The sequence below is a fragment of the Phalacrocorax aristotelis genome, chromosome 9, assembly GCF_949628215.1.
Source record: "Phalacrocorax aristotelis chromosome 9, bGulAri2.1, whole genome shotgun sequence".
Classification (NCBI taxonomy): domain Eukaryota; kingdom Metazoa; phylum Chordata; class Aves; order Suliformes; family Phalacrocoracidae; genus Phalacrocorax; species Phalacrocorax aristotelis.
This window is the reverse complement of record NC_134284.1, coordinates 20,107,488-20,125,012: the sequence shown is the minus strand read 5'-3', so window position 1 is coordinate 20,125,012 and position 17,525 is coordinate 20,107,488.

Genomic DNA, 17,525 nt, shown 5'->3' with positions numbered 1-17,525 from the left:
CTTTTAAAATGCATGGGTTGTGTTACAGCAATGAAAAAAATCATGGCAGAAGTAATAAATGGAGATATTTACAGATGAAAATGATTATACAGTAGATCTTGTTTAAAGGTTTTCTTTCTAATTACTCAGACTTTCTGCCTTGGAATGAGTATTTATTTAAATAAAAAACTCAATGGCCACATGGTTCCAAGGTTTGCATGTGAAGCACTAAGAACTGCACCCAAATCTACAAGTTCAAACAAAACACACACAAAAAAAAGAATTTTAAAGATGGAACTGATGGAACCAAAAATATACTATGGGGAGTGGGGTAGAAAGGACTAACTAAATCTCACCACATTCAGTCACTGAAGACAGGGCTGGGGACGTCAAAAGACAAACCAAAACCACACTGTAATTGAATGTTGGTGGGATTTTTTTCACAGCAAATCAAAGCTCCTGTAGTAGAACTGTCCTCTTTGAAAACAGCTTCCACCTCCAGTTACTCTGGACAGAGTTGTGGTCAAAATTAACTTCAGCTGAGTAACTGCTGTAAGAACGTGTTTGTCTTACTTTGTCAATGAGACTGAGGAATGTGGTGCCCACGCTTACACGAAATGCTGAGGAGGAGCTATTTTAAGAGACCACCTTTTCTATGGGGTTAATGGTCCTTTGAAACCAATGGAGTTACTTTTGGAAAGTAACCTCTAATGCTACGCTATTCCTAAAGAAAATATACTTATGTCTTGTACTGTGAAATTACAGAATCATCATTAATTTTATGTATCTTCTTGATGAGCTATTCATTGCACAGGTACATTCCAAAAGGAGGGAATAGGAAAGAAGCAGAAGACTTCAGAAGAAGCTGTGCCCAGGTGAATATGGGGAAGCAGAAAGCTGATGCATGCTTCCGTGTCTGTGTGTGAGTTTATGCATGTGGTTTATGTGTCCCTGTATCTATATGCAGGTAACTGCAGAAGGAACTGTAGAAAAAACAGGTAGAAGGACTGCAAGCTGTGTGCAGAGTAAGGCCCAGGGAAGAACAGAGAAGCCCAAAAGGTAGCAGGCAGCTGAAACATGAGCAGTAGAGCTGAACTTGGCTAGACATTTGTGCTACTCTGGCAGTACCAAGTATTTCGGAAAACTATTTGATTTTTCAGTGCGCTCTGGCTGCTTTAACATGCTCTGGAGTAAACCAACCCAAATGTAACTTTTTTTTTTTTCATAACTATCAAGTTACAGCATGAGATGGCAGAGACTAAAGCAATTTTCATACCCAAACGATGTATTTTCTGTATTTTAATATGCTAGATTTTCATTAACCTTAATTCTGAGTTTCCTAGGTTTATCATGTTTAGTTTAAGAATAATAACAACATCACTCTAAAGTCATCTGGAAAAAATTGTCTGGATTTTACTTTACATTATGAAATCCATTTTCAAGTAGTTTTGTGAGGGAATATAATTCCCAGCATTGGTTAAAACAGTTTTGGCGGAAAATTAGATCTTTATTAAATGCACATTTTTAAACAAAAAGCCTGCTTTCTGGGGAAAACCTTGTTTTCTTTTAAATTAACTAATTAAATACTCAGAACTAGTCTTTTAGCCAAAAACTGAGGAGCCTCACTTTGGAAATACTCCCATCTCTTCCCATGGGAGTTGTAGCTCAAAAGCCTAGTTGTTGTCTATTAGGACTTGCTCTCTCTAAGGAGACTGCAACTCCAAGGAAGCACTGCAGGCAATCAACAAGGCAGGAGACAGACATAGTCACAAGCCAAACCTGCACCCTCAGTTACAGCTCCCAGGACCCAGCAGGATGACATTCTCCAGACTTAAGCTTTTGGAACTCTTAGGGAATAGCTGGAAATGTGACTTCCTCTTGTGTTCCAAGATTCAACACCCTTTCTGCAACATAAAATTTCCAAAAGCAGTGCAAAAAAAATTACTATCAGCTTGTCTTCCTCCTCGCTCCTCAGACACTAGTATTATTCATATATCTAAACATGGGCACTAAACAAGCTCTTGATGTGGTGGGTGTTTGGCACCTGGTAGTACTGGTCCCACCATCTCCCCGAACAGTTAACTTAAATCATGTTATACCCAGTGTCTGGAAATTTGTTTGCATATAACAATTAGAATTTATATAACCCTTAACAATATTGTAAAAGAAAGTTCACCCACAAAATACCCATCAGCATAGCTTAATAAACAGCCTTATCTCCATTTACATTAGGCTTCTACTCTTTCCCATGGAACATATGGTTTCACTTTGAAAGAACAGACTTAGAGTAAACTATATCACCAGTAGGCTGAGAAATGCTGTAATTCGTAACAGTACGTCTGCTTGAAGAAGACTTTCTGTGCCTAGTGACTGCTTAGTGGCTTCCTAAAATACTAACTTTCTTTATATATTTCAACCCTGAGTACTGTACATAGGAAAAGAAATTATGGTTCTTGCCCATCCCTCCAAGAATTTTAGCTTTGCATTTATTTTACAAGTACATGCTGCTGTTTGTATACTTAACAGAGATGCTAACCTCAAGAGCCTTTGTACATAAGAGGCAAATGGGATCTTAATTCTACCTCAGTGCCCTGGTTTGCTAATCTTGTAATGTGGCATGTTAGAAGTTCTGAATAGTGTAACTTACACTTCACAATGCAAATGTGGTGGGATCACCAGGTCCCAAACTGGCTGCTGGAAGGTTTCTGAAAACCTTCTGGCCCAGATGAAGACTTTGGCCTGCCTATATGAAACATTTTGCTTAGAGGTCAGCTGAGATGCAGAAGTAACAGATGTCCTTGAGGTTTTTGAGGTTCCTTGTGACTTTTTTTTCTTTCTTCCTTTCATGAAGCAGCAAAGCCAGGCATCACCAGAAAACATACATGATTAACTGATGAGGAAGCCAATTCCCACTTGAAGCATCAGTGTCTTTTCCCCCAGGCAGTCAAACAGATCACTGCAGTGAGACCGTTTCTCTGTATGTGGTAATTGTGGATGCATCTACACAGCCCCAAATGGAGGCAAACCACACACCCCCTTAAAATAACAAGGCTAGTGCAGGTCAATGCCCAGTGCTTTGTTCTTGTAGACTCCAGTCTGCAAAGATATGCTCTCAGAGGAGTCTGCTCAGGTCGGACATACACACAGTGGTATCAAGACTAATCATATTGTAGGGCTTGGAGTCTGCCTGGTAAAGTACTGCCATGACCTGTAAGCATGGGGAAGGATTAAGGTCATATCAACATGCTGATGCAGGAGGTTTATGGCTAAATTAATCATCCTGTTTGAAATGCAAACTTGCACCCGTCAGAAAAGCATGCAAAGGGGCCGCTAGTAGTGCCTGGAGCCAGAAACTTCCAGGTTCTGCTCTCACAGATAGGACAGCTGGCAAAGACAGATTCTGTAGATGGAACAGATGTAAGGCAGGAGGAAATGGGACTAGAAAACCCAAGCACCCCTTCCCTGAGTGGTACAGAATGCTAAGCCTAGAAGAAATCATCAGCCTACCCTTGGTGTTGGATGCTATGACCCATGCCTCAGGATAGCAAGCCCTGGATCATTTGGCAAAGGAAAGAGCCGAACCCTGACCAAGCTTTTCATCAACCTTATCGCACTACTAAAAATATATACATTTTGCAACACCCTCAGGCAGATGAGGTCACAATGCAAATGCTGGTCCTGAAGGTCATGCCCAAGAAATGCTACATTTGTGGCTGTTCCAGCCTCTTGGGAAACAAACAATTCCCTGTGTAATTGCCATTGTTACTGGGGTTGGCCATAGGACCATACAGGCACAGAAATGTTTTTTCTTTTATGTCCCCGAATCAAATCTTTAAACAACTAATAGTGGAGACATTTGGATATCCAGATACGATGTAATGAACAGCTTCTCCCTCAACTCCTGACAAGCGAATACTATATCCCAGTCTGGTGTCATGCTTCAGGCTGATGAAGTGCTGGAATGGCTAGGGAAGGCAAGGTACCTGGAAATGCCTCACTTTCCCAAGTGATACTGGCATGGTCCCTTTGGTGACTGACTGATATGAAGGGTGATTAATAACACATTTTGACTTTATTTCCATTCAGTGTAGATAGAGCTGCAGCTATTTCTCAGGAGAAAATAGCTTATTTCTTACCTGTATGAGTCCTTATATCGCTTCCTGCTTAGTTAGTGTGTCATCCATGATCAGGATTGAGAATTTCGCTTGCAGCTGCTGATGACTGTTTTACAAGTCACAACAAAGTATAGATTTTACAGCCAGCCCAGTTAAATATAGCTCTAATCAGCCATAAGTTCAGTGACTCAGATATGCGATGGGAAATAGACAGATGTTGCTGCTGACAACCTGTATTATACTTAAGTTGGAAGATATTTCTATGAGAAAACAGTGGGAAGGCCTAGTGTGCCAATGGACTGAAACACATCTGCTGGGTGATATGTTTATACAAGTCTGCAAGAAAAAACTGCTCAGTATGTAAACGTGATCCTGGAGCCCCAGTTAGCTCAAAGTGCTAACTTGAAGCAACATTTCAACAGGTGCTACTAAAAGATATAATCCAGGAAACAACCTAATCATCAACAACGTAAATAAAATCAAGCTTTGTCAATTCTGCCTTTTGAAGAGCAACCTGAGTAGCTAATCAAAGGAAGTAGCTCATCAAAGGAAGCAGATTGTTCTAGGATACAAACTCCTGAAATACACATCTCTTAGAATGACAACAGAGGAGATCAGCAATGAATAGAGACTTTGAAACCTACAGGTAAAAATGTAAACAACCCACTGAGATGCAGAGGTCTGGTTCAGCCTCCTAGTGTTACTGGTTTTGGCTGGCCATGGACTTAGGAAGCTGACACACTGAGGTCATACTTCCATCATCATCTCTGCAGTCATAAGAATGGTATTTCTTTTTACTTTTTCTTTCCCTAGATTTTACAGTAATTCATAGATTCTGTGTCAAATTCTACCGCATCAGAATTGGGATATAGCTGAATAAATGAGCAGAAGTTTGGTACAGACCAATGACTGTTTATTAAGCATCTCTCTGTTTTTCACTTTGCAGTGCACAATGATAACCAGTCTCAAAGGACTAGCAATTTAATAGGACCATGTAAAAAGATCACATGAATGAATAGGTCTTTGTGAACTGAGTAAATTTTAATAACTTTGGTTTTGTTTCTTACTCTAGGATCTTTTGTTTGTTCCATTTGGCCATTTATGACTCCTTTGGCCATCAACAGATGTTTCAGGTTCCTCATTCCATGTACACCCAAGCTTCTCTCTTGAAGTTTAGCCAGAGGATCAGATGTCCAAGGAAGCAGGATGAGTCCTGTCATAGTAATGTCTTGCAGCAATAGTGTCTTCAGCTGACCAACACTTAAGCTTTCTCACAGTTCTTTCCTGTTAAGTTGCAAACTGTTTAACCTGTAACCAGTGCAAAGCTGTTCCTTGTAGAAGTGAGGGACTTAGTCTTACGCAGGTGGTCATTCTATCAGGCCAGCTTAATCCAACATTTTAGCAAGTTAAGTAGCCCTATTGAGACTAATGCCTACACTCATATGCTGGAAATACATTCTACATGTTTTATAAAAGGTACGCTATATGTATGTTGCCTTTCAGGACTAGTATCACAGTTCTGTAAGACTGTACCATGAGAAATGGAAGACAAACATTTTGGCCATTGAAATATAGCAGAGGCTTGTAAGACAGAAGTCTTCTCCAAAAAAGGTATAAGGCACAGGTCCATTACAGAATTCCTAAACATTCCCACAATGATCAAACAGGAAGTGAATAGTTTATTTGCATTCCTTAATTTTTAAAATTTTCATTAGTTTCTATCAAAAACATTTGCTTAAAATTTGGATCACATCTCCTGAAACTTTTGCAAATCCATATGCATGTTTTTCTTTTGGGGTTTTTTGTTTGATTTTTTTTGTAGTCTTGGATTTCAACATCAGTTGTTCCCATGGTTATGTTCAACACCGTTCTCTAAACAGTCTGGTATCACCTGAAGTATGTTTTGATACAATGGCTTTAGTAGGTTTTGCTTGTTTTGGTTTTTTCATTTAGTTTGTCAATACTTAAGTAAATGTGCTTAGAATGTAGCTTATTACCCACATCATAGACAATCATATTTGTCTTTTATTTTGTATTACCCAACTGTGTTTATTTCTGTTGTCTACAAGCACACCGAGCCAGCACCATCTTTTCTCTCTATGTACGTGATGATTACTTCAGAGGCCCTGACTCACTTCTGAAGCTTTTAGTATCTAATTCAAAATTAACATTAAAAAAAATTGCATTTTTTATTTAAACTCCTGATCAGGACATATACATTCTGTCAGTAATGTATCTTAAATACTGATCTTAAATACTGAAGTGGAGCTAATTAAAACGCTGCTTGTCCTTAAGATATCTTTTTGGCTGTTATGTGTGGCTAATGACGTACTAACTTTTCAGTTTGGTGACCAAACTAAACAAATGGAAAATAATTTTGGTTTGGGTAGAACTGAAAACATTTTAGTCAACCCAGAACAAAAGGGTTTATTTTGATTTCTTGTTATGCATCACCTGGCAAATCAAATTTAAAATTAAAATGTAATTTTAAAGCTATAAGTTTGTCCTGAGTTTGCAGGACCAATGCACATTAACCTTTCTGTATTATTTTCAGGTCTTGTATTAAGTTCAGTCGGACTTTCTTAAAAATTGTGGTGTTCTGAAAGCCCGATTTTCAGAGTATCTAGTATTTGCTAAAATTAAGGCTCCCTACTCTGCTGTGAATATGGATCAACAAGTTTTCTGTTTCTTTTAAGGAACGTTGGATTGTAAGAGGGGAAAAACCATTTAATTTTCCATGTCGCGCCAACAGGAACTCCCTGGAGTTCTATGTATTGTCTTCTGTTGAGGGGATTATTTTTAAATGCAGTTTTCATTCTTTTGCCCAGCTGCCCTGCACATCCATGTCCACGCAGCTCCTCCCGCCCAGAACCAGCTTCCCCAGGGCCGCGGTCCCACCCCTCCACCTCGGCGGCCCCTCCGGGCGCCACCCCTGCCCTCCTCCACAGCGGGCTGGGCAGGGCTGGGACGGGCCGCCAGGCAGGGGCGCGCCGTCCGCGACAGGGAAGGTCAGGCCAGCCGTCGGCTCTGCCCGTTAGCTGAACGAACTGCCTTCACCTGGATAATTAACTGCCGGCTAATGGCTCCCGAGCTCGGCTAGCGGTTGTTATTTCTCCAGCGGTGCCTGCCACCAGCCCCGTGAGTCCCCACAAGCCGTCCGCAGGCCGACAAGATGGCGCCTGTCCCACCCCGGCGGCCGCGGGCGGCACTCTTCCCGGGCTGCCCGCCTCAGAAAATCAGTCTTGATCTCTTCTGCCGCACAGTGGCCACTGCGGCGAACAGCCCGAAAACCATAGGGCAGACCTCTGATAAATGGGGAGATGTGAGGGGAGCTTTGATTCCCACCCAGCCGTTTCGGTCAGTTCCAAGTGCCGCTAACCGCCCTTCCTCAGCCCGGGCTCCATCCCTGTGCTCGTAGGTCCATGCTCACACACCAACACACGCCGAGCCTTCTCCCAGGCTCTTCCAAAGCGCCTCGGCTGATGCTTCCTTTTCAGGGGGAAAAATAAGCACAAACATTAATGAGTTTGATTTAATCTAACACCGTTATTATCTCGTAAACTGGTCATTTGAAAACGGAGTAAGATCCGCGCTGGAACGTGCGGTGCCCTGCGCAGCCAGTACAGCTGTGCCACGTCCCGGTGCTGGTGCTGCTCTGAGGTGGCAGGACCAGGTATCGCCACCCAAACGCACAGTGCAGCGGGACGGCCTAACCCACCTCACGGGTCGTGCGTCTCCTGGGATCTGAGCTGATGCCTCCAACTGGTGCTGAGCAGCACTGGGCTGCGTAGACATACCAAATCGCTCGTTAGCTCCAGCCTCTTCAATGGAGAACTACGCTGAACCGTACACGCATGGTTGAAACTGGAGGCAACCACTATTAGTGAGTTTTAGAACAAAAAAAGCAATTGCAGTATGTAAAGAAGTAGCCCTGTATCCTCTTATAGCTGATTTCAAGGGAAATAGGTCTTCTGAAATCGATTTGGCAATTTCAGCACATGTTGCTACCCTCAGTTGGGTGAGGGAACCATCTGCTTTCTTTATTGTAGAGGGTATGAATAAGCTGCTAGGAGGGAGCCTCTTCTGATTCATAATTCACAGAACTGGATTCGTGGTGGCCGCAGAGTGTTTGGTAGGGAGCATACTGAAATAAGGAGCCATCTGATGAATTTGTCTGATGAGCTGGAGACACGCAGATTTCATTGCAACGCTGACCCACCTCAGAATGGACAGAGACTGGGAAGTGTTTCTCTTTACCAGCCCAGCTTATGTCCCTAAAAGAGATACACAGAGAGACTACATTAGACTAGATCAGCTTTACCCCACTGGCCAAGAAGGCTGTGAAACCAGTGTCTTGCCTTCCACCCCATTGCTGATATTACTTGGCAGAATGAATTCCTGATTTTCATTGAAAAGGAGCTCTCTCAAGGTTACAAAATGTACAGTCAGGATGGTATTACTTTTCACTTATACTGCCCAAGAAAAATTAAGTTTAAAAATATGGCTCAGTTATGCCATTTCATTTGCTGAAAAAATTGAATTCCCATGTTACTTGAAAAGGAAAAATGATGGGCCTGCGCTTCCAACAATTCACATACACATGTGCAAAATAGCTGGTTTCTGGGGTGGCTGATTGACCTCTCCATCCTCCTAGGATCCAGATTGACAAGAGAGACACTTTCAATCATTTTTATCCCTGCAATAAACATGTAGAATCTATGAGACACTCTCTTCAGGTATTACTCCCTTAGCATTATTATTCTTATTCTGTGTTACTGAGGGGTCTGATTTATGGCAAATTCTCCCTTGACTGACACAGTGGTCACAGATGAGGGCCAGGCATGGAGCAGGCCTCTGTTCTGCCACGTTTCAGCCAAAGACACACAAAAAAAGGCAATACCTCTCCCAGAGAACTTAAAATCTAAGACAAAAGGCAACAGTAGTCTGCCATTTCCTGCTGTTCGTAATGAACAGTTAAGGGTTCATAAATTTCAAAGATTTCACTGCAAAAAAATTCTGCAGTATTAACATAACTGCGCCAATGTAGTTTGTCTGGGACATCCTAGGAATTTTCTCTCCCCCATCTGACAGCTGACATTCCAGCATTAGTTGGGAGACACATATTAGCACTAGAATGAACTTCAGAAAAAAATTCTTTTTAAATGGATGCACTCAGTCAAGCATTTTCTGTGTTGCCTCTGCTAAATCTGGAGCTAAGTATATTTTAATAGAAATGTATCTCCTTAACCTTTGTTTTCTCATTTGGCTGAGTCTACAGTGATCCTGTGTTCTATGTTTGCAAAGTGAGATTTGCTGCTACAGATTTACTGCAGGGTCAAGTATGATGGAAAAGTATGTTGACAGAAAGCTAAAGTCTTCTTTAAACACAGATGTCTTAAATATTACAGATGCCATCCATGTTTAGCAAATAGTGTAGGGGGCTAGGTAGTGGATGGGATTGTTGATGAGTGACCAGTCTTTCACTGTGAGACCAACAGTCCTAAACAAGCACAGAACAGTGAGAATTACCAATTACGTGTTTGCATCTGGTTATATGAAATACGCTTGCTGGCTGTTATCAATTTCACTTGATGTGCACTTCTTAAAAACCTACAGCAACATAAGAACTCATTGCTTTATCACAGATACCAACTAGTATAAAGACTTTTTTCTTTCAGAAGCAGATCCTTTAGATTAGGATTGGGAAAGAAGATTGTTCTTAGGCTGCACCTCTCCCACTGCTAAAGAGTTCAGACCTCAGGAATGTAAAGAGAGCACCTAGTAGTAGCAAGAAGTTTAGAAAATAAAAAGTCAGCCAAAACTAGTTCACGGAAACTTATGGAGATTAGACTCGGGGACACCACTGACCTTTAGATCTTATGTGATGGGAAGGGAGTGTGCTATTTACAGTAAGTATTTGGAAACTTCTCACAGCTTCCTTGAGACTAAGAGAAGTGAGGCTGGCAGTATGGACTGCGCTATGACTTTTTTTATCCTTCCTGGTGATTGTTGGGGTTTTTTTTCATGATTGACTTTCTGTCGAGAACTGACCTTAGCGGGATATTGTTATACCTAGTGATTTCTATCCTTTGAATTAAGATTCTCTTTAATATAAAAGCTTCCTTTATTTCTGATTTTTTCTCTTCAAATATTATTTTCTGTTGTTTTAAATGGTAATTTTCTTTAGTAAGTAGAACTTTCCACTGCTTCTTTTAATTATCATGCTTCACTGGCTTATCATTGCTTTTGCATCACAATGTTCTGCAATGATTGCTCTCCTATACTGATAATATACTGGTATCATAATGACAACGTGGTCTTATTTTTAAGAGACAGACCCAACATCTTCTTTAATACATATGAATCTTTGTACAGATTACAGCATTCGGATCAGTGTCTTTTCCTGGCTATGCCCAAGACATTTTCAGGTGAGTTAGGGACAATAGTTTTTACCACTGTATCTTATTTTCACCATCTGCTTTGTGACTGTGCCTGTTTTCATCTCAGGCACATTGGAACTCAGCTTACTAGCATTTGTAAAATACTTTAACATCTTTGCAAGTGTTACTTGCAATTAGTATTAATTCTATGAGCTGAGCATTTTAATATATAAGTCATTAAGTTGTTCTAATGTGTATGTTGTGATAAGTTAGGCTGTAAAAGACTTAGAGCTGTTGTCACTTTCATAGTCCTATTGATTCAAGGGGCTGCTCTGATGTTTTATAAATATCTATATTTGTAGGTATGTATATATATACACATTAATATGCACAGGGCATATATAGGCTATGTAGGGCAGCAGTGTTGCTACTGTTTTTATTCCTTCCATCAGTTTCTACTTTCACCTGTTGGACTTCCCCATTTTGCAGTTTGCTGCAGTATTTGGCCAGTTAGTAGAACTGCCCACAGTCATGTCAGCAGTATAGCGCTGCACAGCTGTTTATGGCACAGTAACCTGCATCCACGCTTGGATCTCTCTATGTTCTGTAAGGGAGGGGAGAAAACGCTAAGCATTCAGAGCTGACTGATGCTGCAATCTTTACTTACTGTCTATAGAAGGATAAATATGGGTACTTATTGTGGTTTAACCCCAGCCGGCAACTAAACATCACCCAGCTGCTTGCTCACTCCTCCCTGGTTGGATGAAGGGGAGAATAAGAAGGGTAAAGTGAGAAAACTCGTGGGTCGACATAAAGACAGTTTAATAGGTAAAGCAAAAGCCACACACGCAAGCAAAGTATAACAAGGAATTAATTGACTCCTTCCCACCGGCAGGCAGGTGTTCAGCCATCTCCAGGAAATCAGGGCTCCATGGCATATAATGGTTACTTGGGAAGACAAAACACTATCATCCCCCACCCCTTCCCTCTTCTTCTCCCCAGATTTATATGCTGAGCATGATGTCATATGGCATGGAATATCCCTTTGGTCAGTTGGGGTCAGCTGCCCCAGCCATGTCCCCTCCCAGCTTCTTGTGCACTTCCAGCCCCCTCGCTCGCAGGGCAGTTATGAGAAGCTGAAAAGTCCTTGACTTAGTGTAAGCACTGCTCAGCAACAACTAAAACATCACTGTGTTATCAACACTATTCTCCTGAATCCAAAATACAGCACTGTACCAGCTACTAAGAAGAAAATTAACACTATCCCAGCCAAAACCAGGACACTTATAAAAGAAATAGCATCTTTAAAAAAAAGGGGGAGGGGGGCATTAGCTATTCTGTTTAGATTTTGCTCTGTGCCATGTCTGGTCTGGAGTATAAGAAATCTATCATAAGCCCTTCAGAGGAAATAATGTAGCTCATACCAATTAACAGTATGATTGCAAGCAGATGTGAGAGGGCTGCTTCAGATGTTGCTAACCCCTCCATTCAGCTGGCTGTGAGTACACATCTAATTGTTTGCAGGGTGAAGTGAGATGTGTTAATCCCCCTGGAGAAGAGATTGGCGGCAGGCAGCTCTGGCTGTCAACATTTTTAAACTGCTAAAGGGAAAAAACAGGCTGCTACTGCTTGTCTTCACAGGGCTAGAAGTGAAAGGCAGGTGAGCTTCAGCTCTGTAGTGACTGAAGCCAGTGAGGGAAGACTGCCATCCAAGGTGTGAAAGGAGACAGAGCCAACAGCCTTCGGGTTTGCTCTCAGGGGCTGTGCAACTCTGCTTCCCCAAAGGGGTAGGGCCGGCTGCAGGGGGTGGTTGGAACTGCCAGCAGTTTCCTTGGGCAGGCTGGTGTGCCCCAGCCAAGGAGCTGTGGCAGCTTGTTGCCAGCCCAGCAGAGCACAGATGAGGTGGTACAGAGGTCTGACCAGGTATGTTGGGGAGGAAGAAATGGTGTCTCCTGCTGCCTGCATTGCAGCTGTGCTAGAAAGAACGGGTAGTGCCTTAAATGTAGGAAATAACAGATAAAGCTGAAGTGAAGGGTGAGAAAAGTAAACAGACAGGTAGCGCAGATGTGTAAAGGAGGACTTGCTGAAGGATACAGGTCATCAGACATTACATTTGTATTATACCTTCTTATCTAGACCTCAAAGTGTTTTATAAACAAAAGCTTTCTGGATGCTTCCCAAAATGGATGTGGAGTATGTGATGCATGGAGAATGAATAACATGATCAAAGCCACACAAAGTCAGGCAAGCATGGACTGAATCCCTATTCCCACCTGCTGTTGGTTACCACTTCCTACTCTCTCCCTGTCTCACCATAAGTAATGCAACACAAGGTAGTGTCAGACAGGCAACATGGGTAGTCTAAGAGCTAACTGAGTTGCTCGCAGTCAAAAAGGTGTCAAAGGCAAAAATTTCAAGCAGAATCCAGAAGTCCTCAATTCCACTAGAAAGGTGTTGTGAAATATCCTCATTTCTTTAGGGCTGATAGAAAGAAAATGTTTCTTCTCATAGATTGTTAGACTTTTAACTCTGGAAGATTTTTTTAACAGATGGAATTGCTGACGTCCTGTATCACAGCTGCAACAATTTAAAAAATGTTTCTGCTGTCTTCAGGAGCCCCACATATCATAAAAGGCAAGTAGACCTTATTATTGAGTTGTCAGTTCTGTTAAGTTGTTGATTAAGCAGCACAAGTGATAGTTACAAAATCCCTTGTGAGACATAATGGTTAAACTTAAATGCTGGAAAAGAAAGGTTATCTTTACAAAACATTTTGGAACACCCTAGGTACAAGGTGACATAAAAATTCATAATAGAATGGTGGGTAACTTGTGATTTTTATACAAACAAGGACAATTCATTTTTTTGCTCGCTTCAGTTCATTTCATCTTTCTCATGCTGCTCCCTAATTCCTAGTTGTTTCCTGAGGCTCATGCCTCTTCCTTATCACTTGGCAGGCATCAGAGGTGCTTCATCATCTAACCCAAATATAAGTGCCTGCCATTCTGTCATGTCAAAAGTCATTTCCAGTCCTGTAATGTGATGACAGGCTCTCTAGCAATGTGCTCAGTCATGCCCAGTGCACAACAGGGCTGTGCTGCCATCCAGAGGAACCTCAACAGGCTGGAAAAATGGGCTGACAGGAACCTCATGCAGTTCAACAAAGGGAAGTGCGAAGTCCTGCCTCTGGGAGGAACAACCCCAGGCACCATTCAGTACATGTTGGAGGCTCACCGGCTGGAAAGCAGCTTTGCAGAAAAGGACCTGGGGGGTCCTGGTGGACACCAGGTTGAACAAGAGCCAGCATTGTTCCCTTGCTGCAAAGGCTAGTAGTATCCTGGGCTGTGTTAGGCAAAGCATTGTCAGCAGGTGGAGGAAGGTGACCCTTCCCCTCAATTAAGTGATGGTGAGGCCACACCTAGAGTACTGCATCCAGATCTGGGCTCTCCAGAGATGTGTACAGAGATGTACAGGAGAGATGTGGACATACTAGAGAGAGGGCCACTAAGATGATTGAGTGACTGGAACATCTCTCCAATGAGGAAAGGTGGAGAGATCTGTGCCTGTTCAGTCTGGAGAAGAGAAGGTTTGGGGGGATCTCATCAAGGTGTACAAATACCTGAAGGGAGGGTGCAAAGAGGAGGGAGCCAAGCTCTTTTCAGTAGTGCCCAGTGACAGGACCAGAGGCAATGGGCACGAGCTGAAACACAGGAGGTTCCTCTGAACATCAGGAAACACTTTTACTGTGAGGGTAACCAAGCACTGGAACAGGTTACCCAGAGAGGTGGTAAAGTCTCCACCCCTGAAGATATTCAAAGGCTGCCTGGACATGATCCTGGGTACCCTGCTCTACATGACTGTGCTTGTACAGGGATGTTAGACAAGATGACCTCCAGAGGTCCCTACCAACCTTAACCATTCTGTGACACAGTAATCTGTATGTTTTGGATGTCCCTTCCAGATCTGGGTTTTCTTTTGAGTTTTTCTTGTACTCCTTACTAATCCTGAACTTCCAGGTGGATTCTGGTAGTGTGCTTTTTTGATGCTTCCTGCTTGCCTAAAATACACTTTGTCCAGACAAGGAGCTGGCCACAGCAGAACATAGATTTGTGACAACCAAGCTAATTTTTTAATCCCTTTCTCACTGTAGTCTGGTTATAGCATGATCATGCAGATTAGAGAACAGGTGTTTGTATGTTCTGTGCTCTTGGTGGGGCTTTCCAGCTTTGTCTTATTCTACCGACCATGTTAACCTAGCTTCATTAGAACCTGTCATGGTTTTAGCTGGGATAGAGTTAATTTTAATTCACTGTAGCTGGTATAGTGCTGACTGGGGCTAAACCATGACAAACCCTCTGGAAACATCTGTGTTCTTGTGAGAAGGCAGATGAACAGAAACTAGGCAGACTACAATATAGCTTGCTGATGTAGGTTGTACAGCTCTAGTTGATAGGTATTTCCAAAACTATATCCTGAGCCTTTTTGGTCTGTTGGGGGAGGGGGTTGTTTGGGGTTGTTTTTTTTTTCTTTGGTGTGTTTTTTTTAAAGCTTCTGAGTCTGAGGCTTGAACTTTAGCTTGTTCACTATTGTTTGTGGACTTGTTCAGAATTCAGCACCATTAAGGTATATATGCATGCCCTCTCACTCAAAGCAGGTAGACTTTGAAGGGAGATAAAAAGTGGAACCTAATCTGAATGTCTGCTAGAAAGATAATTACATCTAACTTATTATGTATCACTTGGATGGATGGATTATAAAAGGAGCAGTAAAATACATTTTAGTATGAACTAGAGAGTCAGCAGGAAGTCTGCACTCATGTTAAGGAATTACATCTTCAGAAGCTTCTCTAATAATCACAGGAAAATTTCCTCATTCACAGGTGTGACTTTTCTTTTATAAGGTGCCAATTTCTTTTTGTGAAATTGGTATTTGTCTTTGAACTATTTTTGCAAAAGGTATTTAAGTAACTAAAATATATTTGTTGCTTCTCTCAGAAGGGGATAATACAAAATTCTCATGCTTTAGTGAAAAAATTCGTTATCAGAAAGCAAGGTCTAAAGCAATCAAATTGTTCCTAGATTCACACAGTCTGGTAAGTTCCAAGTTATGGGTTTGTATATAATATTTGTGATTTGTTCATTTAATGTAGATAAAAATACATATTGTGGTTTACTACCTTATATTTGTATTAGGAAGATTGTAATGAAGTACCCATTAAAATGAGAATTGTATTGAATTGACGGGGGGAGGGGGGAGGATTCTCAGTTGCAATTTTTTTTCTCTGTCCTAATAACCTTAATATACCTTAATGCACATTTGAGAGGCAGACTACTGTTTTGATTTTGGTGATGACCACATGTCAGTAGATTTTCTAGGTAGGTATGGAATAATGGATTAAGATTGCATGCAAATGAGATAATGTGGATTTTTGTTTTACATGCCCATTCTTTATTTGGGTAATAGTATTATTAAAGACTTGTCTAGTCTGTTGAGAGAAGTTACCTCAAAAAAACAGCTTGTGTTTTCTGATCTGCACAATCTTTGAACTGAACAGAATCACTTAATTAAATGTGACTGCTAGTAAGTGACCTCAAAATTTATGTTTGGTAAGGTACTGCACACTCAGTTTTCCTTTGAAAAATCTACCTGGAAACATGCACTTGGTGTTGCCTTTGGCATCCAGACATAGTCTTGGACAACAAACTCTAGGTGGCACTGCTTGTACAGGGATGTTGGACCAGATGACCTCCAGAGGTCCCTTCCAACTCCAACCATTTTATTATTCTATAGTCACAAGCACATATTTTGAACATGCACTCAGCCTGTCACGACACAGGTGGCATTCCAGTTTCTATTCTGTACCAGTAGAAATCTCAGCAGCTGTCAGTCTTGCATCCAGATTTCGGTTTTGAAACTTAAATCTCCACCTTGCAAATGCATATTTGTCACCTCCAACTAATTGCAACCTATGACTTCAAATTTGATCCTAAAGGTTCTCCACTCATTAATTTGTCTTAATGCATAACAGACATTAGTTTCAGTCTGAAGTTAACATATGCAAGTTATGACGTATATGAAGTTGTTTTCATGAAGATTATGGCCTCTATGATCCCGGGCTTCTGGCAGCGTATCTGCTTTTAAGGACAAATAGTGTGTAGAAAGAAATTCAACCAATTCAATCAATTATTCTTCTAAGAAGTCTGTTAAGTGTTTGATCAGTTTAATTGCAATGGAGGGATAACAGAAGATTTCTCAAGTTAAAACATGTATTTTTCCTTCCTTTTCAAAGAAAATCAGTTATTTTGTACGTAGCATAAATGAGGAGAATCATTTGGAAATGAGAAAGAAGCTTCTACTGATGTATAACTCTGCAGGGCATGCTTCTACCATCAAGATCATGAACAGCAGCTATTCTTTTATCTTCCACTTCAAAATGGAAGAGGTGACGCTTAGTTTTTTACCAGTACCTGTTTGATTAGCATGAGTCATAATTTAGTTTCAATGAAAATACTAACTCAGTTGTTTTACTAATTCTCTGTGTTACAATAGAACTTGTGAAACCCATAGTCATGACTGGGACTAGGAAGATACCCTACCTGCCATTTATGCTTTTTCTTGTCTGCTAGGCAGCTGGGTTAGCTTTCCAATTCTTTCAGAATTAGAGTCAAGAACAAGAGAAACCTGTTTAAATAAGGCTCAATGCACTCTCATTTATTCATTCATTCCTGATACAGTATTTTGAAGTTCAGTGCTAGACTAATCAACTTGGTGATAGCTAATGGAAGGTAAGGTGAATAGCAGCAAGTGTTGGCTATTATATTAGAGAGGTGAGTTGCAGAATACAAACAAGAAGGGAGCGGGAAGTTAGAACGTAGAACTTCCAGGTGGAAGTATTGAATCCCTGTTGCCCAGAACAGAATGAGTGCTGTAAGCACTAAAGGTTTCATGATTGTCTGCATATACCATTGTAGCTCCTTGGGGGAATTAAACACAGAACAAACAAGAAATTCAAGTTTGGGTTGTCCAAGTAGCTCCTTATAATTTCTGTAAA